This window comes from Vulpes vulpes, chromosome 2 (genome assembly GCF_048418805.1).
Source record: "Vulpes vulpes isolate BD-2025 chromosome 2, VulVul3, whole genome shotgun sequence".
NCBI lineage: Eukaryota > Metazoa > Chordata > Mammalia > Carnivora > Canidae > Vulpes > Vulpes vulpes.
The window spans coordinates 162,101,284-162,126,433 of record NC_132781.1 but is presented as its reverse complement, the minus strand read 5'-3'; the positions used below and the strand labels follow the sequence as shown (position 1 = coordinate 162,126,433).

At 60.1% G+C, this 25,150-nt stretch overlaps 1 protein-coding gene across 3 annotated transcripts in view; it reads left to right on the top strand.

The window, feature by feature from the left end:
* KAZN (kazrin, periplakin interacting protein) overlaps positions 1 to 25,150 on the top strand; it is a 1,014,069-nt gene that overhangs the window by 927,457 nt on the left and 61,462 nt on the right. The gene's annotated exons all lie outside the window — the stretch shown is intronic.

The following is a 25,150-nucleotide window of genomic DNA, read 5'->3' as shown; positions in this document are numbered from 1 at the left end:
TTAAACGTCCTATGTCCTGGTTTACACCCAGGCTGGTGGCGTCAGCTCCCGGGTGGCAAGCCCAGGGGCCCGTGGCCCTACTTGGGGAAGGACCGGGTGAACCTGGGCCCGCGCACCCCAGGCCGTGGCTCGTGTCACGTGTGAGCCGCGTGACCCTGACCTAATGTCTTCGCCAAGCCAGGCCTCGGCTCCTTCATCCGCACCACCGGGGTGATTCCACAAGGCTGTTGGAAGGTCGTCCCAGACGGGCCCGTGTTTCAGTGGTTCTAAATCTGAACCAGGGTCTGAAGTCAGGGTGCGTCCCCCCGGGTGATGGGTCAGAGTTTCATTGGCGGTGTTTCCTGATGGCCCCTGACATGCGGGTGCATGCTACACCTGCCAGCTCCCGAGACCCGAGGACGTCCCCCGGGGATGGGCTGGACATGCCGAGCACCAGCACGTAGCCGAAGGAGCCCCAGGCTCGGGTCTCATCTCAGCCCTGCCGCTTTCTGCTGTCAGGAGGTCAGGGCACGTCCCTCACCGTAGCACGGGGACAATGGCATTTCCTCGGAGTTGTTTTGAGGGTGAGCCTGTGTGAATCCCCCGGCGTGAGCCCAGGCGTGTGGCAGGTGATTTTGTCCACCGTCTTCAAGAAGGTGAGACTGTGTCTCTTCATAGTCATTCTCCGGGGAAACTAAGTCTGGGGTCAGAGGTGCTTCCAGCGTTGTGCTTTGTGGAGTCCAAGTCACTTAGATCCTGTGCCTCAGTTTCCTTGCCTGTAAAATGGACATAATAATAGTGCCTACAGCCACAGTGGCTGTGAGAATTCACTGAAACAGCAGAGAGTACCTGTTATTTTTTTTTTTTCAAGATTGTATTTATTTATTTGAAAGAGAGAGAGATAGAGCACGAGCCAGGAAGAGAGGGAGAAGCAGGCTCCTCGCTGAGCGGGGAGCCCGACGCAGGCCTCAACCAGGACCCCGGATCATGAGCTGAGCCGAAGGCAGATGCTTACCCGACCGAGCCACCCAGGCGCCCCGAGTACCTGGCACTTCGAGTGCACTCGTTGGGGGCATAAACCAGGCGCCTAGGCACCCAGTTTTCATTAATGCCCTCGGTACTGGTGATTGTCCTGAGCTGGGGATACGGCGGGGAATGGATCCAGGTGCCTTGAGACCTCGCAGCCTCATACACATTGAGGAGGAGAACATGCAAGCCAGGCCCAGCCTGAGGATGCCAGGCACTGTGGCCGACCCGCATCCAGAGCACGGGGCGTTCTCGGGCACAGAGACTCACACTGTATTTTTACAGATACACTTTCAGAATTTAAAATCATCATTCGTTTTATTTGGAAAAAGACATGTTTTTTTTTTTTAACTTGTGCTAAGTATTTTGTCTTTGCAGATTGCTGGGCGTGCACCTGGCCCCCCGGAGTCTGGTCTCACCGACTCCAAACATCGGCCAGTGTTTGCCGTCTAGTCACGGGGTAGGTGCCGTCTGTTAGCACACGCCCCCTCCTCTACCCTGACTGCCCCACTTTCCCTGGGCTCCCAATTAGCCAGAGTCGAGCCTACCCCTTCCCATCTCCTTCTGAGTTTAAATTTGAACCTGAAGAGGATTGCTGTTTACACTGTGGCAGCCAGGAAATTAGTGCCACGCTGTCGTCCCTCCTGCAGTGGGACGGGCACCTCGGGGGACTTGGTGACGCTTGGGTTTTTCATTCTCCTTCCACTTTACCATGCGGGGACCCACACATAGCCAGGCAGGTGGGTCTTGGGGTGGCTGGAGGGTCGGAGGTGTGAACCATTGAGCCCCTGGCCCGAGAACTGTGTCCAGAGACAGGTTCCTCTGCCACGAGACTTGGCAGTGCTGCGGGCTGCGGATTCCACCCCCCGGCCAGCCCTGCTGTCCCAGTGAACGCTTCATGAATAGAAAACAGAAGTCAGACACCTTACAGTTGACAAAACGGATGCATCCAGCATTTTGTTTAAGCAAAAGAGGATTCCTGTAGCCGGAAATAAGACTGGGGTTGGTTGGCGCGGGCTTTCCAGGCCAGGGGAGGTTGTGCTAGGTCTTTGTCGGGCTGAGGGAAGGAAGGAGCTCCCATCTCCGCCTGCAGGAGTCTGTGGCGACCCGGCAGGTGCCTTTGCATATAGTAGCTGCTTGCTGAGTCCTGGAGGGATTGGATTGGACGTGAACCGGGGAAACCAGGTGGCTCAGGCTGGTGCCGTGGGACCCGCTCGCAGAAGGGCAGGAGCTCTCCCTCTGTGTCCTCCGGTCACAGTGAATCCTGTGCACAAGCCTCATAGACCCTGGTGGATTAGCTGGAGAATGCGGGCAGTAATGATCGCACACTCACTCATTCATTCCACAGATGCTGACCGACCGAGTACCTGCTGTGTGCCAGGCGCTGTTCTGGGCGCTCAGGGTACAGCAGGTAATAGAGCAGACAGACCCTCTGTCTCAGAGATGCCATTCTACTAAGGGTGTGCAGTAGACAACAGACGTGCCAAGAAAGTAAAATACGGGGGGTAGTGGTTGGTACTAGGTGCTGAGGAGAGAAAGCAGGGAAGAAGAGCAGCGGGTGAAGTGGCACTTCTAGAAACTTCCAGGGCAGGAATGATGTCACTAATAACAACAAGAGCTGAGTTTCCTTAGTGCCTTCTCGAGTCCAGGCTCCTGCAAAGAACTCGAGACACTCATGTAGCAGCCCTGAGACTCACCCAGGGAGGGCCGGAAGCCTCGGGATCCGGACGACGGACGCGCGGGCCAGGAGCACGGCCGTCACCGTCCTGCTGCCCCACGTCCGTCTGCAGACAGCATCGGGTTCCCTTGGCTGTGAAATGGGAAGGACAGTAGCCCCTCCCGAGGTGCCATACCTTTGTTAGTGTGATTACCCCCAGCTGTCTTGGAGAAAAGGTCACAAGTGAGCCACAGAGTCAGGATTTGAACCCAGAGCTGGCACTCCCGGTCTTTTCTCTCAGAAGCAACCCTGTGAGGCCTGGACCTCACGGTGCCCGGTGCACGGTGCACGGTGCACGGTGCACGGCCGAGAGCCTCAGGGCACAGGCGCCGGGCCCGGAGGAGGGAAGGTGTGCTTTGAGCCAGGCCGTCCCAGGGGCTCACCCGGAGAGGCAGGGAGCACCTGGTGCAGGCTCAGGCGGGGGCCGGTCGGGGTGGGAGGCCCCCTGCCCCTCCCCTGGCTGCCGCTCCGACCAGCCCGTTCCCGCCCGCCTGCCCGGCAGACCACTGCCAAGCAGAGGGGTGGATGGTGGATGGGGAGCAGAGCACACTCCTTTCCCGCACCTCCCTGCTCCCCGCCCCTTAAACTCTTGGGCTCTGATTTGCATAAGAAGTTTTTTCCCTGATAGATTCACCAGCTCCCGGCAGGTCCCACGCACATGGGGCCCGGCTGCCCCCTTGGCCGCCCAGGACGGGAGCTGGCCCTGCCCGTGGGGTGGGGGGCCCTCCTGCCGAGTCCTGGCCCCCTCCCTCCTTCCCTCTTTAATAAAATAACTCTTTTGCTCATGAGGCTTAGTGAGGATCTGGAAGCTTTGTTTGTCTCAGGCTGTGGCCTACGGAAGCGGATAGCGGCCTTCCCCGGAGGCCCAGCCCTGAGCCCGTTACCGTAAGCCCAGCACGCGAGCCAGACCTCCCCGTCCAGGCGTCCCCGCCCCCGAGGCTGGGACCTGGCGGGGACTCCGGCCCCCGGCTGCCAGCATCGTGCAGGGAAGGGCTTGGCGCAGCTGGTGAGGACGTGGCTGCAGGGGCTGCAGCGAGTCCCTGAACTGGGCAGACCCCGCCCAGGCTGTGACCAAAGGCAAGTCGTCTAACCCCCCTGAGCCTTGCTTGTCTTTCCGCAAGACGGGAACGCTGGTCCTCACAGAGTGCAGATGGGTGCGAGATCTACCGTGAGGAGCGCGAGTGCCCCACCGTGTTTGCAGAGCACTTCACAGTTAGCAGAACACTTCACAGAAGCCATTCCCTGTGAGCTTTGACATCGGTTATGTGACCGGCCCACAGGCCAGGGCCTTTGGCCTCGGTACCTGGCTCTAAAATGAAGGCTCTTTCTACCTTGCCTGCCAAGCCCAAGGTCTGTATAAGGCACCGCTGCTATCCTGAGAGTCGGCGCCAGGCCCCTGGCGGGAAGGGCAAAGCTGCAGTGGTGGTGGTTAGGGACCCTGAGGGCGAAAGCTGAAGTCCCGCTCCCTCCCAGCCACGGTCCCAGAGGCCTCTGCTTCGTCCTCAATGCTTAGTGCTATTTGTTTGGCCTGTTACTAGCTCAGTTCCTGTTATTCCCTGCCAGACAATCGGCCAGGAAATTCTTCACTTTTGTTTCCTTAAGAGGCCAGATGCTTTTCTCTTTGCAGAAATAAATAAATGCTGCACGCTGAGTTGGCAGTTTTTCAGGGCAGCCTGCAGGCCCCCTGCCCTGCAGCCTTAGCCAGCCCCACCCAGGGGCCCGAGGACATCAGGGAAACAGAGGCAGCCTGCAGCCCGGTCTCCAGCTGTCCGAGCGGCAGCCCGGACGGGGCTGCAAAGGCGGGGACAATTTTCAAAGCAGGCCCAGGGCTAGAGCCCAGGATGGTGTGGAAAGAGTCTGTGCCTGTCGACGTTAGCACCAGTTGCCTCTCCCTCCCACACCCAGAAGCCTGATGGAGACGAGGGACGTGACGCTCCCCGAAAACTGTCTTGAGGCCGTCAAGTTTCAGAAAACAAACATAATCCCCAAACTATCATCACACCTAAAAAATCAGGTGGATATCCAGCCATGACTCAAAATTTCTAATTGACTCATGAATTTACGTTTTAAACTTTGTGGGAATCAGAATCCAAGTAAAATCCACCTAGTATGATTAGTTACAAGCGTCCTTTAAAAAAATCTAAAAGTTCCTCTTCATTTCGCTGTTTTTTTTTTTCCTTGCTAATTATTGGTTGACGGAACCATGGTGTTTGCCTTATTCCCCGTCAGCCAGTCGGCGAGGAAATTCTTCACTCTCGTCTCCTTTAGAAGTCTGGAGTCTGCTAATTGCGTCCCCGTGGTGTCTTTCAACATGTTCCTCTGTCCTTTGTATTCCCTGCAAATTCGGAGTTCATCTAGAGGCTTGATCGTTTTATTATTTTTTGCAAGACTCCTTCAAAGAAGACGCTGGGTCCTCCCTCCAGGAGGCACAGGCTGTCTGGTTGTCCCTCCTTTGTCATGCGCGGCAGCCCTGGACATGCAGCGCCTGAGTCCCGGCACCGAGGACACGCGGCAGCACTGCAGTGCGGTAGCCGGAATCCTGTAGAGCGACCCTCAGCCATCCACACACTTACCGCCGGGACAGTTCTTACAGAGGAGGCAGGACGAAGGCTTGATTTTCTTCCCCTTTATTTACCGGTTTTCAGAATAACGAGCTCGCTCCTTCGCTTTCATTGCCGTTTCAGAAGCTTAGACCATCAGGAGATGGTTCAGGCAATACAGTTGCTTAGAGTTTGACGCCAAAGGGCTCAACTAGTTAGAAAACTCAGACAAAATGACGTGTCCTCCAAGGTAGCCAACGGTGCTGTACAAACGTAGCAGATACCAGTGCGTTCGTGAACAGGGCACGACCCCGCACAGTCTTCGGAGAGAAACGTACATTCCCATCTTGCCGGCAAGGAGACCGAGCTCCAGAGAGTGGGACCGGCCCTGGTGTTGTAGCCGGTTGGCGTGATGCTGTGCGTGAGAACAAGCACAGAGGTCGGGTGGTTCTGTGTCTGCCCGTGTTCTCTCTAGAATCCAGGCCCCGTGATGGGGCTTGAGTGCGTGACACCTGCCCCCCGCGCCCCCCTTGCTGTCAGATGCCCTGAGGTCTACAAGGGCCCAGCTCTGTGGACACAGAGTGCCCGCCACTAGGACCTACAGCCCCGGGAGGCGGTTGGTTGTACTTTACCCCAAAGCTCTGAAATTCAGGGGAGGCCCCGTCCTCTCTCCTTCTGGAGGCCCTTCCAGAGATCTGTCCAGCTCGCGACCTCTCTCCCTCTCTCTCTCGTCTCCCTCTCTCTGATTACCCTTCTCCCCCCGTCCCGTGCTTGTTTCCACAGCCTTTTTTTTTTTATCTCTTCCCTGCCTTGGATTAATTATTCAAGGCTTCGGGTACCTCCGTTTCTGCGCTAGCGTGGCACCGGGCTTAAAGCAGATCACATAAAGTGTGCCTGAATGAATATGTGAATGAGGAAAACTAATAAACGTGACTCTTTAACGTTTGTATCGAGACCTCTTTCTGACCTGGCCATAAATCCCTCAAAAGCGGGTGATCTGTCTTCTGCACGGCTGACCCAGGGTCATAGGCGGGGAAGAGGGACCACGGAGCATCATCCTTAGGTCCAGAGCAGGGGAGGGGCGGTGGGAGGGTGGATGGGGGACGCAGTCCAGCCAGCGCCTGCAACCCCTTCCTTCCGTGTGAGCACGTTTGCTGCCCCCGGCCATCCCAGGGCTGCCGGCAGCTCTGGGGAGCCCCTCTGTCCACCCCCTGCCTCAGGCTGGATCCGTTCTCAGCCGCCGCCGCCGCTGCTCGTAACGGCTGCAGTCAACACCCTGGGCCTTGCACGCATTGTTCTAGGGTCTTTATGTGTGTCCCCTCGTCCAACTCTCTGGGTAGCCTGTGAGCCAGGGACCGGCACCGTCTGCACGTTACAAATGAGTGGATGGAGGCACAAAGAAACTGAGAAACTCACCCAAAGTCACCCAACTAGGTCGGTAGAGGGGCCAGGACTTGAGCCGAGGTGACGAGGGACGGAGTCCGACCACTGCCAGCTGTGCCGGCTGCCTGCTGGTGGAGAAAGTGGGTTCTGCTCAAACATCACCCCCTGTGTCCTCAATGCCAGGAGAGTTGTCCTGGGCAGACCCGGGGAAGCCCAAGTCTCTTCCATTGCGGGCAGGGATGGGATGGGGGATGGAGGACAGTGGGTGCCTGGTCTCTGGCCTCATGGAACCTTCCACACTTGGAGATGCAAACTGTCACCTCTCCGGCTTACTGGCCTACGATAACCCCGTTTCTTCCACCACCACCCCGTCCGCCCCCCTTGTAGGGCACAGCACAGAATCTGGACCCAGGGGGCACACACAGGACGTAAACCTTCTTTGAAACCTCTGAGCCTCTGAGTTTTCTGGCAGAGGCCCACCCTGGGCCAAAAGGAATATGAATTTAAGGTTGCTTTTAGGACAGGTATGTTTGCTCTGCCCCTGCCCAGCCCAGGTACCGGGCATGGTCCTGAACAAGCTGCCCGGACCGTCAGCGGCCCCTTCCTCACCCGGAGCAACTCTTCCCCCCTCCCATTAGCCAAGCTTGAGCCGCACTGGACCGAGTGAGCCCCCAGCCACAGCAGGGTGCTGCACACGTCATAGCTCTGCAGACCCCATCCCCTCCCCTGCACTGACCCTCAGCCTCCGTTTGCCAGGCTCAGGAGCTCGGGGCCTCCCTCTAGGAGACCTCTTCTGCCCTCCTGTCTCTTCCGTACCCGTACTCGCCCTGCTGGGAGTGTTTGCTTTCAAATGCCTCCACAAATGTTTATCGAGCACCTTCCCTTTGCCAGAGCCTGCTCTTAGTGCTGCGGGTTTAGCAGGGAGCAAAATCATCGAGGTCCCCATCCAGGCTCATGGGGGTGGGGGTGGGGGCCGCTAGACAGTAAGCAAGTAAGTGCAAGCCCTACATGAGGCCAGACGGGAAAGGGCTTTAGGAGGCAGGTACAGAAGGGATCGTCAGTGTAGCAGGTCGGTAACAGCAGTTTTAGGGACGAGGAGACGTAAGTAAAGACCTGAAGGAGGCAGAGCTGTGAGCCGTGAGCTTGGGGTCGGGGTCGGGCGTGTCAGGCCGCGTGAATGGCATGTGCCAAGGCTCTGTGGCACATCAGGGAAACTCATCTTACTATTCAGGAACTCTGTGGCCCGTTGGCCTGTGTCCTCGCCTCTGCGTGTCGCACACCCAACGCAGTAGCACCTCCTGGGACACGTGGGAAGGACCACTAGAGCCCATTCCCGGGGAGGGTTCCGTCTGGGGAAGACTCATGGGCTGAGTAGGGAGGAAGCTTGACCTTTGAATCCAGAAGAAGGGCTGACCTCACACCCTTGGTCTTCTTTCTGGAAAGGTCACAAACCGCTGGGGCTCCCTCTGCCCAGATCCCTCCCCAGAGTCTGCCCCACGCAGGGGATTCAGGGTCAGGAGGCCATGATTTGAGTCCAGCCCCATCTCTGACTCATTTGTGAGCCAAGTGACTTTCACTCTCGGAGCCTCGGTTTCCACGTGGGTGGGCTGGGAGTCCCGGGCCCACCGCACCCAGCTCAGGGCGCAGGCAGGAGGGAATGAGGGTGGTGCCGGCCAGACACGGCGTTTCACCGCGGGGGTCAGGTGGCTTGTTACTGCCGCCGCTGTGACTTCTCGTGTGTAATTCGGTCACCTGCTCCCACCCGAGTGCCAAGGCTGTGATGGAGAAGCCGCGCTCCGCTGGGCTGATGAGCCCTGGGAGAGACCCTGGGACCACGCTGCACGCTTCCGGGGCGGGGGGACCCCGCGGCCCCCGGGCACTCTGGGGCACTGTGGCTGTCAGGCAGCCTGTCTCCCAGGGGAGCCTGGCCCAGGCCCCTCGCCGGAGGGAAGGGAGAGCCGCGCTCTAAAGGGGGCCGGCAAGCCGAAAGGGACAGTCGGGCAGTTGGTGGGGCCAGGACCAGCCACCCCCACACGCACACCAGGTCCCTGCCCTTAGCCCTCCCGACTCTCACCAGATTGTTTTCTTGGATCTTGAGAAATAAGCCTCAGAAGGCCGGTGCTTTCCCAGGGTGGGGCCTTGGCTACGTGATTTAACCTGCCAATCAGTTTTCTCATCTGTGAAATGGGAGTGATAATAATTCATAATAATGATAGTACCTTATTGGTAGGGTTATTATTTTTTTAAGATTTTATTTATTTATTCATGAGAAACAGAGAGAGAGAGAGGCGGACGCACAGGCAGAGGGAGAAGCAGGCTCCGTGCAGGAGCCCGATGTGGGACTCGATCCCGGGACTCCGGGGTTACGCCCTGGGCCGAAGGCAGGTGCTCCACCGCTGAGCCCCACAGGCGCCCTGTAGGATTATTGTAGTGGATAATAATATATTAAGTACTCGGAGTGGTGCTCGCACACAGTAAGGTCTGTGTGAAGTGGATGTGTGATGTGGGGGGGGAGCGTCGCCTTGTTCCAATTCTACGTTCTGCTCCACAGAAGTCAGATTTCTCGTGACAGACTCGTGTGAATCGAACTCACGAGAAACCGATGTGTAGCCCACAGTGCCGGTTCCATCACTCGTCAGGGAGAAGTGTGGTTTCCTGATGCTTCGTGCCCCCGGCACTTGCTGTCGCCCTGAGCGTGGGCTCTGCGGTCGTCCCCAGCTGGCGGGCCGAGCGGCAGCGACGTGGGGCTTCCGTCTCTGCTCTGCGGGGCACCCGCCGGGCAGACAGCGCGTTGCCATGGGCAGGACTGGGTCCTGAGCAGGGCTGGGTGCACCTCGCCGGGTCTGCCCCCCCCACCCCGCCCCTCTATAATGTAAGGGTTTCCTTCTGACCACTTCCCTTCTGGGAGGCACAGTTGCGCTTCTCCCCGTCTCCAACTCATCCTCTTGTCTCTGCTGCTCCTCAACCCCCCCTCCCCCCACCCCACTGTTCCAGGGCACGGTCCCCTGTGCCTGGCCTCTGGCTCTACTTGCCTCCAGTTCGGTCTCCGTGACGCAACACAGTGATTGTAAGGCAGGTCCCCCTTCCGTGCCGTAGGGAGCCCCTCAGAAGATAGGTCCACCCGAGCCTGTGAGTGTGATCCTATGTCGAAAAAGGGCCTTTGCAGGTATAGTTAGGGTCCAGGCCTTTGCAGGTGTAGTTAGGGCCCAGGTCTTTGCACGTGTAGTTAGGGTCCAGGCCTTTGCAGGTGTAGTTAGGGTCCAGGTCTTTGCAGGTGTAGTGAGGGTCCAGGTCTTTGCAGACATAGTTAGGATCCAGGCCTTTGCAGGTGTACTTAGGGTCCAGATCTCAAGAACATCCTGTATGTAAAATCGTAAAAAAAAAAAAAAAAAAAAAAAAAAAGAGCATCCTGTATGCGTGTCCTTGTGTGAGAATGGAAAGAACAGAGAGGACAAGGCGAGGGGAGGACAGAGCTTGGAACAAAGCGTCCACAGGCCAAGGAATGCCAAGGCCTGCCGGCCACACCAGAAGCTGAGAGGCAAGGAAGTTTCCTTCCCTAGAGCCTTCAGAGGGAACCCAGCCCTGCCACACCGCAATTTCAAGCTTCTGGCCTCCAGAAGTGCAAGAAAAGACGGTTCCGTTGCTTTAGGCCACCGGATTTGTGGGGCTTAGGAAACTAATGCAGGTGGCTTCCCACTACCCTTTAGAGAAAACCCGGGCTCCTGTGTGGGTCCGCATGATCCGGCCCCGGCCCACTTCTACATCACCTCCCAGCCCTCTCACCACGGCAGCCCTTTGCTGCCTCAGGACCTTTGCATCTGCTGTTCCTCCCGCCGGAACATTCTTCCCCTCTCTTGGCACATGCGGCTCTCCATCCTTCAGAAGGGCCAGCCTTCCGGGACCACACCACCACAGCACGGCTCCCCAGGTTCCTGGCTAGTTCCTCCGCAGCCTGACCTCCACGTGTGTTTAAATAATTCATCTGTCCTGTATCTCCCTTGCCCCGACACACTCTCCATCAGAATAAAGACCTGATCCGACCGGCTGACGCAGGCTCCCAGCAGCTGGCCCGGTGCCCAGCACACAGTCAGCCCACAGGAAGATTTTGCTGAATGAACAAATATAAGGCCTTCTATCAGTGAGGCCGTAGTAAGGTCCTGCTCGATTGTTCTCGACCTACGGGATCTTACATTGTTTTAAAGCACCGTTTGCAGATACCGTGATCTCACTCGTTTTGTGTGATTGAATTAAACTCTTACTATTCAGCGGGAGACCCCAGTGTCACCCCTAGAAACCATTTGCATGACCCCACCTCTGAGAGGTGATCATTAGAGCTGAAACCGGCCGCTCCTAAGAATAGTGAGTTCTCCATCCATGGAGGTATGCAAATTTTTACATTTACCAACCCATGCGATCTTCTCAATTTCCAGGGACCCTATGGAGTCTTTAGGGCCCTCTCCTCTGATCCCCCCCACTTCTCGCCGAGCCCACTAATTCTCCCTTTCCTGGGCAACCCGTTGAGCTTTTATTTGGTGAGACCAAGTCCGCCGGAGAAGGCTGCGTACTTTTGTCCGCCCACACGTGTGATTTTACAGCACGGGAGTTTATCAGTCCTGAATGTATATTTAGTGACAGGCTTGGCTAATCTTTCATCTAATTATGCTCGTTAACCTTTAAATGATCATTAATATATCTGGGCATGGCGGTCTAAATATTTTATAGAGGTCTTAATTACAGCAGACTTCCAGTCTTGCCATAAAACTCGGGTGCCCTGCCAACAAAGGGTGGTGTCAGGTAGCCCGGGGCCCTGGCCAGGCTGGTGGCGAGAACACGTCATTGCAGGGAAGGCGTGGTGGCCCGGGTCCCGGTTTCAGGCCGCATCACAGAAGCAGGGCCCGACGGTTAGAGAGGATGAAATCTGTTCTCGTGATTTCTCGCTGCCGCACTTCTGTCACCTGCAGTCACGTTTCTTCTAGAAGAGGGGAATTCGGACACACTATAGCAAAGCTTAAAAAATAATCATAATCCTTGCTGCCAAGGCTTTAGGGAGTCGATGGAAAAGCCCCCCTTTCTTCCTCTGCCAAGTCGGGAGGCCGTTGCAGAGGGTCTCCGAAGAGGCAGGTGAATGGAGATCAGAGTGTGTTCTGTGGCTGCAGGTGCCCAGATGCGCGGCCACGTGGCTGGTGAACACTTTATGCCACAGTTACCCACCCACCCCCCGACGGCCCCGGTGGGCACCTGCCCGGCCCCAGCCATTGTCCCGCGTGCTAACAGCTGTCTCTGTCCCTTTGGAGCTCCCTGTGGATTATAAAGCTCGACTTCAGACGCATCTCAGTCGCGAAGGTCGGCGGGGCTTCCTTCCTCACACCCATTCCCCGGGAACACTGGGTCTCAGAGAGGTCGCGTGGCGTCCCAGAGCCACGTGGCCGGTGGGAGGCAGAGCAGGGCCCCAGCTGGACGATGACTCGTGTTTTCCCAGCCGCTGTCCTGGGTCTGTGAGGTGACCCAGTAGGCTCCCAGGGAGGTCAGAAGCCGGAGGTTTGCAGGAGAGGGAGATCTCACGGGATGGGGCCACCGGGCTCCGCTCCTCCCGCAGCAAGGCCAGCATCACCCCGGCCACGCTGCACCGGGCGTTGGCCACCTGGACGAGCCTAAAGGCAGGGACTCCGAGCCAGAGCATCTGGGCCGCATCCTGCCTCCACCGCTTACCAGCGGGCTGTCAGCAACCCAATCTGCCTCAGTTTCCTTACTTGTATGTAAACTGGTGATCGCTGATGGGAACCACCTCACAGGATCGCTATAAGGGAAAACTGAGTGACCACTCAGAAGGGAGAGCAATACCCGATCCCTCAAACCCCAGCAAGTACCAACCCCTGTTACTGTCGTGATCACAGTGGCGTCGTCATCCTGGGGCTGCGGGCCCACGTTGACCTTCCTGGCTCGAGCACGGTCTGGGCACCTGCATGGAAGTCTTCCCCTTAATCCTCGCCAGCGGGCCGCAGGGAGGGTGCTCTGAATCCGAGGCCGCCCCACGTCCACGGGCCCCCCTGCCCACCCCTGGACCTGCCCATCTCGTGGGGTGTCGCCCGCTGCTACAGGGGCCGCCTAGTCCCCCCCAGGTGATAAGAGCTGATGTTTCCTGGGCGCTCCCCCCACGGGACCCCGTTCCAGGCGTGATGCGTGTATCCAACCAGCCTGAGGAGGTAGATGCTATTTCTGAAGCCTTCTTTAGAACACGCGTAGAGCAAAGTGCAAGTTTACAGCTCGGCGAACTGTCACGAACGGAGCACACGTGTAGGACACCGGCACCCAGATCCCGAAAGCCATCCCGTGGCCCCTTCCCGCCTGCATCCCTCAAGGGACGGCCTCTTCCCTCCTCCATTTCACCTCCTCTGTGTGCTGTTGAGGGACTCATGCGGCGAGTGGGCCCTCGTGTCTGGCTTCCTAGGCCTCGGGGTCGTCCGTGTGGGTCGTCGAGCCACACCTGGTGGGTGCGGGCCCTCTGCTGAGCATTACTCACGCGGCTTCCAGTTTGGAGCTTGTACACACGGTGCCGTCGCGAATCTTGAGAGCAGATCCTTGGTCGACCCGAGGCGTGCCTGTCGGACGTGCGCACTGGGAGAACTGTTTCAGCCCCTCCTGCGCAGATGTCAAAGTCCCGGATGCTAGGACTTGCTCCAGGCCACGCCTCTGGTGGACGGCAAAAGTGGGCTGAACCCAGGCAGCCTCCTCCAGGATCGTCCTTCTGGAGACGTCTCCGGCCCCTCTCCCCAACTCCCCTGGGAAGAGGCGCACCATGACCACAGTCTCCCGCCTGCATTTAACCTTGCATAGCCCTGCCGCGCCTCTGTTGGAGAGAAGCCGGGTGAGGCCAATTCCCAAACCACTAGGCTCGCAGGGCAGCCTCCCGAGGGTTCCAGAGAGCTTGATGGGCCATCTTGAGAGTATGGCGCCAAAGCCCAGAGAGGGTGTATGCGTCCCCAAGGCCACACAGCACGCTGGTGGGCCTCCCTGCCTGGAGACCATCTCTGCCACCTCCTCCTCCTCTCCCTCCTCCTCCCTCCTATTCCTCCTCCTCCTCCTCCTCTCCCTCCTCCTCCTCCTCCTTCTCCCCAGGCCGTTGTCTTGCCCGAGAATGACCTTACGCACCAACGTGAGCCGTTAAGAATAGGCCTCGTGTGGGGTGTGAGGCCGTGGCCGTGCTGCATTTCCAGAAATCTCTGCGCCGCACCCCCACCCTCACCCTGGGTCTAGGGAATGTCAGTGTTCCCGCCCCATCCCCTGCCACTATTTTTAGTGGTGATTCGGAGGAAGGAGGACATTTCCTGGACTCGCCTTTGGAGGCTGGAAAACAAACACCCCCTCCCCTCCCCCCACCTCAGCCCTCCCATTTCCCTCTGCAGGAAGTGGGCTCCTGGCTCCTGCCCCCCCCCCCCCCCCCCCCGCCATCCTCTGGGCCTCCAGGTGAGCTCTGAGTAACTGCAGAGCTATGGGGTCCTCGGGGCCCACCCCCAGCTAGGACCCCCTCCACCCCTGCAGCACCTCTTCGGCGCTCTCCCTGCAGGTATCTGTGTCCCCTCCCCCCCCATCGGCCGCCTCACCCATCCAACCTCAGGTTTGCTCGTCGGGAGCCCCTGGCGTCGAAGCCCGAGACAGGGACTCTGGAGATGGATGAAAGCCACACACCCCTCTTCCCATCACCACCCTGCCCGGCCTCCCAGACAGCAGCCCCCGACAGGGTGCCTGTTCCCCCTCGAGGCCCCTCTGCTGGCTGCCGCTGAGAATGGCAAGGCACAGCTGCGCAGTTGGAGGTGCCGCTCGAGCTTTTGCTCTCCTTTGCGGGTCGCTGCAGTAGAGCGAGGTGCAAACTGCTATCCCCGCTTTGTACGGGAGCCGAAAGGCACAGAGAGGTTCAGGAAGTTACCCAGGGTCACACAGCTAGTGAATAGTGGAGCTGGGCTTCGGAGCCAGGCTTCTGTCCGCACACCCTGGTTCCGCCGAGCTGGCCCTGGTCTCACCCTGGTCTCAGAGCTGCAGGTGGCCCCATGCCTGACCTGCGTCCCATCCTCTGTAGACACCTGCTCCGAGCAGCGGGCCAGCACCCACACGAGGCCCACGGCCGTGGTTGAGTAGCATGATTAATGGCCAAAATTGAAAAGTAAAGCGCATGGAATTGTCTGGAAAAGTTGGAAAGCGTGGCAGTGCTGGGCCCCGTGCAGTCCTGGAAGGGCGGCCTCCTGGCAGCCGGTGGCCCTGCAGGTCCCCCCACACTCCCTCTCCTAGCGACGGGCCTGCCGGGGCCCCGTGCACAGCCGCACGCTCTGCACCCGGGGGTGGGCCTCTCCAGAGCCCCTAAGCTACAGAATCCAGGGAGGGGAGCTGGAGATATGTGGCCCCTTCCTCACCCTATTCAAGCCCCCACGTCACACATCTCATCTGTGTGGGCCGTGCCTCCTCCCGGCTACCGCAGCGCTGCGAGGTGGGGCCCAGGCCCTGCGATCTAGGCTGGTCTGGGGGGCGGGGGCCCGGGCTGCTGGTCTGGTGCAGGGCCCCAGGCACCCACTCCACACACGCTTGGAAACCCTGGAAGAAGCGCCCTGGAGCTCCGACGAGGAGAGCACTGGGCAGCCCTCCCAGGCCTCCTCGGTGCTGCACAGGACACGGCATGTTGGGGGGGGAGCCCACGGAGCATGGACGGGGCTGAGGAGGGGGAGGAGGGTGTCCACAGCCTCGCTGAGAAAGTGACGTCGGAGGAAAGACCTGGAAGGGGGCGGGCCTCCTGGGCGGGAGGACGGTCCAGGTCCAGGCCGATTGGAGGAAGGAGCCTCAGCTGCCTGAGCCCAGAACAGCAAGGAGCCAGGTGGGTGGTTGGGGGGGGGGGGGAGTCAGAGAGGTGTGCGGGCAGGGGCCACCAACACCTGGCTCCAGGAGACCATCCCAGGGGCTCCGTGCACCTGCTCACCAGTGCGATGGGAGCCTTGGGAGAGGGCAGGTAAGTCATCCTCCGATTTGCATCGAAGAGGACCGCTCCCCGCTGAGCTGGCTACACTGCAGGGTTGTGAGACCCGTTGGGAAGCGACCACGTGACGCAGGCACAGGGTGGTGGTGACACAGACCAGGGTGGGGCTGAGGAGTGGTGAGATGTGGCCAGATTCTGGTACCATGTGGAAGGTAGAGCCGACTCGGCTTGTTGAGGGATTGGGTGTGGGGCGTGAGAGAAGTGGAGTGAAGGAAGATTCTGGAGTTTGGGGCCAGAGGGACCGGGTGGCAAAGGTTACCATGAATTGGGTTTGAGGCGGACCGAGTGGAACAGGGCGTAGGGGGGTGGCTGGGTCTCCCTCCCGGACATGCTGAGTTGTAGGTGCCGCTAGACCCCCGGAGGAGGCGTGGGGAGGCGGGGGGTGGGGTGGGGGCCGAGGGCCAGGCTGGAGCCCCACAGCCGGGATGCGGAGCGCAGGGCCGGACCTACAGGGGGGAGGCTGGACGAGCCACCGGAAACGGTGCGAAAGGACAAGGTTCTCATGCCTGGAGCCCCACCCCTCAGAGAGATCAGCAGCCAGAGACACGAGAAGAAAACAGAAGGGGGCTGGGAGGGCCCACGAAGAAGGCGTCCCCTGTGCCCATCGAGCATGACAGACGGGGCCGTGGGGTTCACAGCACAGAGGTTACGGTGACCTTGAGAAGAACCAGTCGAGAAGTCCAGGTGGTCTCCAGGGAGGGGAGAAATGAGGCACGAGGGCACACAACCCAGAGGTTATGCCCCTAAAGGAAAAAGAGATGGAATGAGAGCTGGAGAGCAAGCTGCGTGGGGTCACTTGCAGGTTTTCCGTGATGTGAGAGAGAATTGCACATTCCTGCCACGCTGGGAAAAATCTGGCGGAAGGCACGAGCCAGGTGCAGGGAATTGGATATCGGAGCGGGCTCTGTAACAGAAGGGGGGCCTCAGTTTCCGATGGGTCCGGGCCTGTCCAAGCCTGGCGGCCTCAACAGACCATCCAGCGTGGGGGTCAGGGAGCCAGCAGGAGAGTGGGTGGCCTTGAGGCGAAGGGAACGCGTAGCTGTGGCCAGGCTGGGATCAGGGGAGCCCCGGGGGAGAAGGAGGCCACCTTGCTCCTGGACGCTGGGTCTTGCCTGTGCTGGAAGCACAGTGTCTGGGATCCGCCCCCAGCTCTGACCTACTGGTGCCCTGGGCCAGCCAGAGCTGGAGTCTGCTGGAGTCTCCTGTGTCCTGCCCGGGATGTGGCTGGAGCAACGTGAAGTGGCCGTGGACACAGTGCACAGAGCCCAAGGCAGTTTGGCGAGAGCTGTCGCCTTTTTGCAGTCAGGTCTGAGAGCACCAAGGCTCGTGGGGCCTGTCAGGAGGCACAAGGGAAATTAGCCTGCCCCGTCAAGCCCAGGGCGGGTCAGGGGAGGCACGCAAAGGAAAGCAGAGCTATCTCTGCCCCCGGGGTGCAGGACTGGACGTTGCTTGCCGAGGGCTGTGGAGCAGGTCCCCACGTCCCCAGGGAGGTCCACCTCTTTGACACTCGAGAGTCCGTTGGCTGGTATTTACTGTGCACTTACTACCGGCCAGGCACCGTCCTAATGCTGGGGGACAGTGGTGAAAAGGCAGGGCAGGTCCCTGCCCCCCAGGATCTTACACTGCCCGTCAGGGCCGGGCACAGAAATATGTAAGTCGACCCAGGAACCCTCCGTTCACCTTGGACACAACCAAGCGAGCACAGCGCAGTCCGCGTTTCCCTCCCCAGGCCGTGGCAGACATCTCCAGTCGAGCCAGGTTCCTGGAGAGTGTGGTTGATTAGTCATGTCTGCACGGTCAGGTATGGGGAATGGGGACCCTGTATTCCGGATACTCGCCTTTCCTGACGCAGGCAAGAGGCTGCAAAAGGTCACAGTACCCGACTCTTTCTAGGCTGCACTTGGAGAGAGAAGCCGTGGGGACCCGAATACCAAAGTGCCGGAGTCCAGTGCCGATGCTGCCACTCACTGGCTGAGTTGGCCAATCAATCCGCTCCACCTGGCGGTGAGACGTAAAAAGAAGTTTCTGTTCACAAGAGGCAGAGCCACCCCAGGTCGGAGCCCGGGCCACACAGCCACGTGCACGTCTGACCAGGCCTGGTTCAGCAGGTGCACCGTGGTCAGACCTGCACCTGCCCGAGTGCTTGGTTTGGCTTTTCCCTCCTCCCCCAGTACCACCTGACAGGGCGAGAGCCTGTTTCACCTCTCCCTGTTCTGAACTCACCTTGCTCAGCTTTCAAACAGGAAGAACCAAAATAAACCCGGCTACGCCTGTCCTGGGGCCACGAGTCTGTGGGTCCTTCCTTCTCCCTGCCCCCGACCTCTTCTCTGGGCCCTTTTCCCAGAATCTCCAGCCTGTTGGTCAAGCCAACCAGTGTCTGCTGAGGCCTCCTGAGGCCTGGGAGCCATGGGGAGCTGGAAGACAGGAGAAGGTGCTAACATTTAATGAGCACCTGCTGCATTCAGGTGCTGGGTCATGTCACACAGAGCTTCACAAGGTAGAGGTTATCGCCCCCGGCTTAACAGCCAAGAGAAACGCCCAGAGAAGTTACATGCGGGGCCAGACTAGAATCCAGGGCTCTGCACTGTGAATCTGAAACTATGTCTTTTTCTTTTCCTTTTTTTATTTTGGAGAGAGAGCGTGGGGTGGGGTGGAGTGGGGGCAGGGGGCAGAGGGACACAGAGTCCCACGCAGGCTCCACGCCCAGCGCAGGGCCCAGCGCGGGGCTCAGCCTCACGACTCTGACTGAGGTCAAGGCCTGAGCCAAAATCAAGAGCTGGACGCTAAACCGCCCTCGCCACGCAGCTGCGTCTCTCCGGGGTTCTCTTCCCCCCACGTGCTCGGGGTCCACGCCTGACCGTTCACTCCGGATGCAGCAGCCTGTTCCGTATCGAGCAGGAGTGAGTGCACGTCCAGTCCAGTCCTCCTTCTACAGATGAAGAAACTGAGGTTCACCTAATCTTAGACTCCAGAGCTGACGCTTTGCGCCCCACCACGTTGGCCTGAGAATCGAGAGACCCGGGCTGCTTGCTGGGCGATGCTGGGTCTGCCCTTTGCCGCTCTGTAGAGGGAAGTGGAGTTGGAAGAGTTGGTTTCTTTCTTTTATTTCTTAAAAAATGGTCTAATGGAATTTTTTAAAATCTGGGTATGGTTGACACCCAGTGTTAACGCTAGTTTCGGGCGTACAGATAGTGATCCAGCAGCTCGCCGCCGTGCTCGCCACAAGCGCAGCCCCACCTGTGGCCCCGCGGAGCCGATACAGGACCGGGGACTAGACTCCCTGCGCCCTGGTTCTTATCCCGGGGCCCCTTTGGAGGGTGTTTTTCCAGAGGGATTGCTCAGCCCTCCTTTCCTGGAATCCGCAGCTGCAGGCCAGACCCGCCCCGAAGGTCGAATGGGAATAAAGGGGCGCCCCCTGCTGGCGGCGGCCGGGATCGTCCTCCGGGGCTGGGGTCCCCAACCCACCCAGCACCAGCCCGCCCCTGCCCAGAGCCCTGGGGGTCCGGGTCGGGGTCCAGGTCCAGTCCGGGGTGCACCAGCCTGGGGCTTTTCATAAGGTCTCCTGGTTCGGGACCATCCAGAGCCGGGCCTGCAGACTTCTGGGGTCGGACCGTTGGGATGTCTGACCGTGTGTCCTGGGCTGGGGATCCTGCAGGCCGTGGGGGTGGGGGGAGGTGGGTAGGATTCTGTAGGAGCTGCCGACCTGCACGCCCACACGCACACACGCACCCTCCATCCAGCAGCTACGGAGCAGTCACGCAGTGTGCGCGAGAATGTCAGGCCACCTTTCATGGAAACCTGCGAAGGCCCCCTCGGGACCGTGAGAGGCTGCGGGAACCGCCTGGCAGCAGGAGTGAGTGGTGTGGATTTTTGGATCATCCAGTGGTTTTGTGGATCGATGCGGGTTCTGCTGTTTACAGCAGCCGTGCTCTCACAGTAGGGTGGGCCAGGGTGAGAGGGGTTCAAGGTCAGGTGTCAGGGATGCAAGTCCCGGGCGGGATCCTTGAGCTACTTGAGCTGTGAGGGTCTTGGTGAGGAAGTTAACCGTTTGGACCTCAATTTCTTCCTCCATAAGGCAGGTGCTCGTCCTGCCAACACACACACACACACACACACACACACACACACACACTCCGGGTCCCGAGGAGCACATGGGGCCAGCGGGACTGCAGGAGGTTGGTCGGCGGTGGATGATTTTGCAAGCGACGGAGCAATAGAGTCGGAGGGAGGGTGCATCGGGGCCAGATGCACCACCGCTCACTACAGGGCCGGGTTGCCCAGTCTCCCTGCGTGCCTAGTTCCTCATTCTGTAACCTGGCATGACCTCATGCAGTGGTTGTGACAGCTGAGTGACAGAAGTGGGTCAGGGGCTTAGAGCAGTGCCTGGCACACGGGACTCGTTTGAACATCTAAGAAATCGAGTCTTGGGGTGGGGGGCTAGTGACTTGCTCCGGGGCTCAGAGCCAGGGACAGAACCCGGATCCTCGGACTCCACGCTGATGCCCATCCTGCCCCACTGGGTGGCGTTGGTCCAGGCCGTGGAGAGGTCTGCAACGGGGATGGGGGACAGTGGTTGAGGTGTTGCCTCCCAGGCCCTCAGAAGCCCAAGGAAGCTCACAGAGTCGGCCACATTCCCGCTGGGGGCCATAGGCTGGGAACCTGGTCCCTCCGTCCCCAGCGAGGTTGTCTCTGCACGCACTGCCTTGGTGGGTAACAGAAGTCCCCTCGTGCTCAAGCGTGCCCTATAACATCCTGTACCCTCGAGGTGCACGGCCCCCAGAGGCTCAGAAGGCAGGCACCAGCCTCCCGGTTCCCTTGCCTGCGGCCTGAGGCCTCCCTCCACCTGGGCGTTGCAGCTGAGGGGGTCCTGGACCCTTGGCGGGAGTGAGGGGCGAGGGCCCAGAGCCCTCTTCCGCCCTCCCAGATGCCCTCCTGGATGCCCTCCCGGATGCGCATCTGTAGAAGCTAACCAGGGGCTAACACTGCACCCCTGCCCCCCGCCCCATGTCTGCGAGGAGCTGCAGCACATTAGGCCAGGATAGGAAGGGGGGTGCGCCGCCCAACAGCCCACCGCAGAAGCCTGAGGGAGTGGCATCCCCAGACACGCTCTGTCTCCGCGGGGCTGCAGCGGGCAGGTCCCTCCCTGTCTCATGCGTGCACGAGGCCTCCCGTGAGTTAGAGAAAGAAGTCCCTCCCCGCACGCCCTCCCTCCCACCCTCGGAGCCCCCACATCCCCACTGGAGTCACCGCGGCACTGGTTCCGGCGGCCTGGCTGCTGGGACAGGACACGCCTGGGTGAAGCCGGTTGACTGGGAGGGTGAAGTGGAGCTGGGGGCTTCGGCCGAGTGGGGAGGCGGCTGAGAGGGAGGCTCGTGCCCCGCAGACCCTGCCTCGCATTAGTGACCCTTGGAGAGAGAACGTGGGATCTGGGATCGGGTTTGCAGGAGAGCAGATGCGGCCCATGGCAGAGGGAGGAAGGACGCGCCCCGTGCGAATCACTAGGTGAAACTATTTCTTGGGGACCCGTCGAGCGGGCCTCCTGGTTTCCTTCAAGAGCTACATGGGATGCCGGGGCCGCCCCCGAGGGAGCCCCGTCTGACGGCGCGGCCCAGCCCCTGGTCCTGGGGGCAGTCGGGCACTTCCCCACCTCGGCCGGTGCGGGGCCCCCGAGGCCTGCCCCCAGGTCCCGCTTCTCTGTGGAGGTTCCCTGAGTGGGAACGACGTGTGTGCCTCTGAAGGGCCGCGGCGCCTCTCACAGCAGCTGCTCGGTTCCCGCTGTGCTTCCCGACGGGCCACGTCTCCCCTTTGGAGGGATCTTCGCTGGGCCTTCATTCCCAGAGATGCCGCTTTCGCCTTTCCCGGTCCTCAGCCTGGCGGGGTCCAGAACTCGCAGGGCAGGGTTCCCACGGCGAGAGCTCGTGTGCGGGAACCGCGGGGCACAGCCGTGCGTGGTGGGGGCGGGAGCGCTGCTCGCAGCCTGCCCCCGTGTCCGTGTCCGTCAGGATCGTGGTGGGCGCCCGAAGCGGGAAATCCCGCCGACAGCGGGGTTTATTTTTCTCCCATTATAAGGAATCCTGGCCCAGATGGTGCCATCAGGGGGGGTCCAGCCCGTTCCGTCTGTCTCTCCGCTCTGTGTCTTCATTCTTGTGTCCACAAAACGGCTGCTGTGCCTCGGGATCTCGCGTATGTGTTCGTAGCAGGAAGGAAACCGAAGGGCAGAAGGGAGGAGCTGCTGCCGCCTGCCAGGACTTTTATAGGGAGCAGGAGAAGGGCGACCGGGGGGCTCCGTCGGTTAAGATCCGGCTCTTGACTTCCGCTCAGGTCGTGAGCTCAGGGTTGTGAGGTCAAGCCCTGGGTCGTGCGTGGGGCCTGCTTGGGATGTTGGGATTCTCCGTCTCTCTCTGCCCCCCACCCCACCCCACCTCTGCTCACACGCTCTCCCTCTCTCCCCTCTCCCTCTATCTCAAAAAGAAAAGGAAAAGAAAATGAGGGCTTTCCCAGGAGACCCCCTGGACATCCTAGTGGCCAAAACTGGACACGGGCCCCTTCTAGCTGCAAGGGAGCCTGGGATACTGAGCGTGTCGGGTTCTCGTGGTGAGGAGGACGGGTGGAGTGGAGCGTCCCCGCCTGCTAGGGCTGTGCCTTGTGTAGCAGCCCACGGGGTCGGGACCGTGTCTTGTCCATCCTTGTCCCCCGACCCCAGCGGGCGTGGAGCCTGGCACACAGAAGCGGCGTAACCAGCCGTTTGGCGGGAGCGGCCCATCCCCACCGCCGAGGCCCCGGCACACAGATGCACACGCACCTGCTCCACCGAAGGACAGGATGGTGGCCCGTGCGGCAGCCCCTGGAGATGCCCAGAGGTGCGAGGGCCCCGTGGGGGCCACCAGGACGCTGCCTCGCCGTCGCCCCTCCCCAAGGCCATTCGGCCGCCGCGAAGGAGGGCCCAGCAGTGCTGCGGAGGACACGGGGCGGCACCTCCCCCCCCCCAGAGGCTCCAGTAGCCAAGAGCAAAGCCTGGAATTTGGTGTTTGTGCAGAAAGGCTGAGGAAGGAGGCAAATCAGAGCCCAGAGGGGACTCACGTCCAACCAGAGGGCGGAGACGCACTCCCCGGGGGAGTCATGACACCTGCTCGGCAGCAGCTGCTCCCTGGGGTGGAGGGTCCCACCCCGAGGCTCCCCTGTGAGCCACAGCGGGGACTGCTCAGGTCAGCACCCCCGCCCCAGGAACTGCTCCCCTCCACAGTCTGAAGCCCACGAGCTGGGTGCCCAGACCAACCCAGCCCTGCCATTTACTGGCTGTGTGGCCTCAGTGTCCTTCCCTGTAAAGTGGGGTGATAGATGCCCCCCCACCCTGCACCCCTGTCCCAGGAGCACTGCCAGGACCTAGGATCTAGTGACACATGCAGATGGAAATGTCCGAGGCCTCGGCTGGGCCTGGGCTCTTCTATAAGGTTCCTTCCGAGCCACTTAGGTCTCCAGACATTGGGTTTCCTGAAGTTCACCGGGAACGCGGTGACGCCGTGTTGGGGTACGGGGCACAGCACTAGGCCAGCCCTGCGCCCCTCCCACCCCTGCCCCTGCCCGACAGGAGGAACAACAGATGAGCTCTCCGTCCCCGCGCTGTCCCCGTCTCGTACGCGCCCAGCCCTGCAGGCCTGGAGTCCCCGCGCTGCCCATCCAAGCTGCTGCGCCGCCCGGCTGCCTGAGGGGCACGGCCCAGCTGCGGGAGGGAAGCCGAAAGCTGGAACTTGAAGGGCTGCCCAGGCACCAGGGTCCCCGCTGCATGGGGCTCCCCGTGGCCCCAGCTGCCCTGCCTCCACCCTGCTCTACCCCAATTGCAGGGAGGGAGGCAACGGGCTGGAGGATGAAGGAGGCCCCCTCGGGCCAGAGGGACATCAGCTTCTGCCAAACACCAGGCCAGGAGCCCAGGGGCCCTGGTCCTCAGGCCACCCCCGGCGGCTCAGCCTCTCATGTTGGCAGGCTGAGTTTGCAGGGCTGACTGTCCAGGACGAGGCGGGGCGGCACAGCCGTTGCCCACCCCTTGTCGCTGCCCTCAGCTTGCCGTGGGGCCAGGACCCTCCAGATGTGGGACGTTCCCTGTAAGGGCAGCATAATGTAGGGTCCGTTGTGTGGGCTTGGGGGTCAGACATGGCTGCGTGACTTCGGGAAAATGACTTAACTGCTCTATGCTTTCTCACGCTGGAAGCTTCTGGAACCAAGGAGTTGCTTTGCCCTCCTCCCTAGTGTCTCCACAATTCCCTCCTCAGTGTCCTCTCCAGGGAGGGAACAGAGTTCTGGGGCCCCTGGGAAAAGGCAGTGAAGCCCACCCTGCAGCCAGAGCCTGCCCCGAGCACAGCAACCTCCGTTGCCGAAGAGCCAGTGTGTACAGGGCACAAGGAGACAGAGTCTGCAGGGAGCGGAAGCCACCCTGCCTGACCGGCGGCTGCCTAGGGCTCGCGGCCCCGTGTGTGTGTGTGTGTGTGTGTGTGCACGCGAGAGACAGTGAGCCTCATTAAGCCATAATTCACATATCATGCAATTCACCCATTCACAGTGTGCGGTTCAGTGGTTTTTAGTATATTCACGGACTGTACCTCCATCGGCACCATCAACACCAGGACGTTGGCGTCACCTCCGAAAGAAACCCCATGCGCTGAGCTACCACCCCGCCTCCGCACATCCCCGGCAGACCAGCCCCCAGCCCTCGCCACCACTGGCGTACTCTCTCCGTGGCCGTCCCCACCGTGCACTGTTGCTAAAGTACGAGGAATCACACACCGTGTGACCGGCTCCTTTCACTTAGCATAATGATTCCGGGGTTCGCCCACGGTGCGGCCTACAGCGGTACTTCTTTCCGTTGTCAGATGATGTTCCATTGTAAGGACGCACCACGTGGGGTTTTGCATTTAATCCATTCATCGGTCGGTGGATGTTGGGGCGGTTTTTCACCCTTTGCCTCTGGGACCCATGCTGCTGTGTACATTTGTGTTTGTGTGTTTGTGTGGGCGTATGTTTTCATTTCCCTTCGGCGTGTGCCTAGGAGGGGACTGCTGGGTCACAAGGCACCTTGATGTTGAGTCACGTGTGGAACTGCCAGGCCGGCTTCCGCCTGGTGGCAGCACCCTTCCATCCGGCCCCAGCAGCTGTCCCAGTTTCCCCACATCCCTGCCCACACTTGAGTCTATCTTGTTTACTTTGGCCGTTCTCGTGAGTGTGAAGCGGTATCTCTTCGGGTTTCGATTTGCATTTCCCCTTTGGCAAACGATGCCGAGCTCTTTTTTGGGCGCTCGTTGACCATCTCTGGGAGGAAAGTCTGTTCAGACCGTTTGCCTCTGCTTTACTCGGGTGGTCTTTTTCGTTATTGGGTTGTAGGAGTTCTTTATGTGTTCTACACGCAAGCCCCGTATCAGAGAGACGGAGTGCACGTATCTCCTCCCATCCCCTTTTTACGTCCCTGGCGGTGGCCTTGGAAGCAGGTCTACGTTT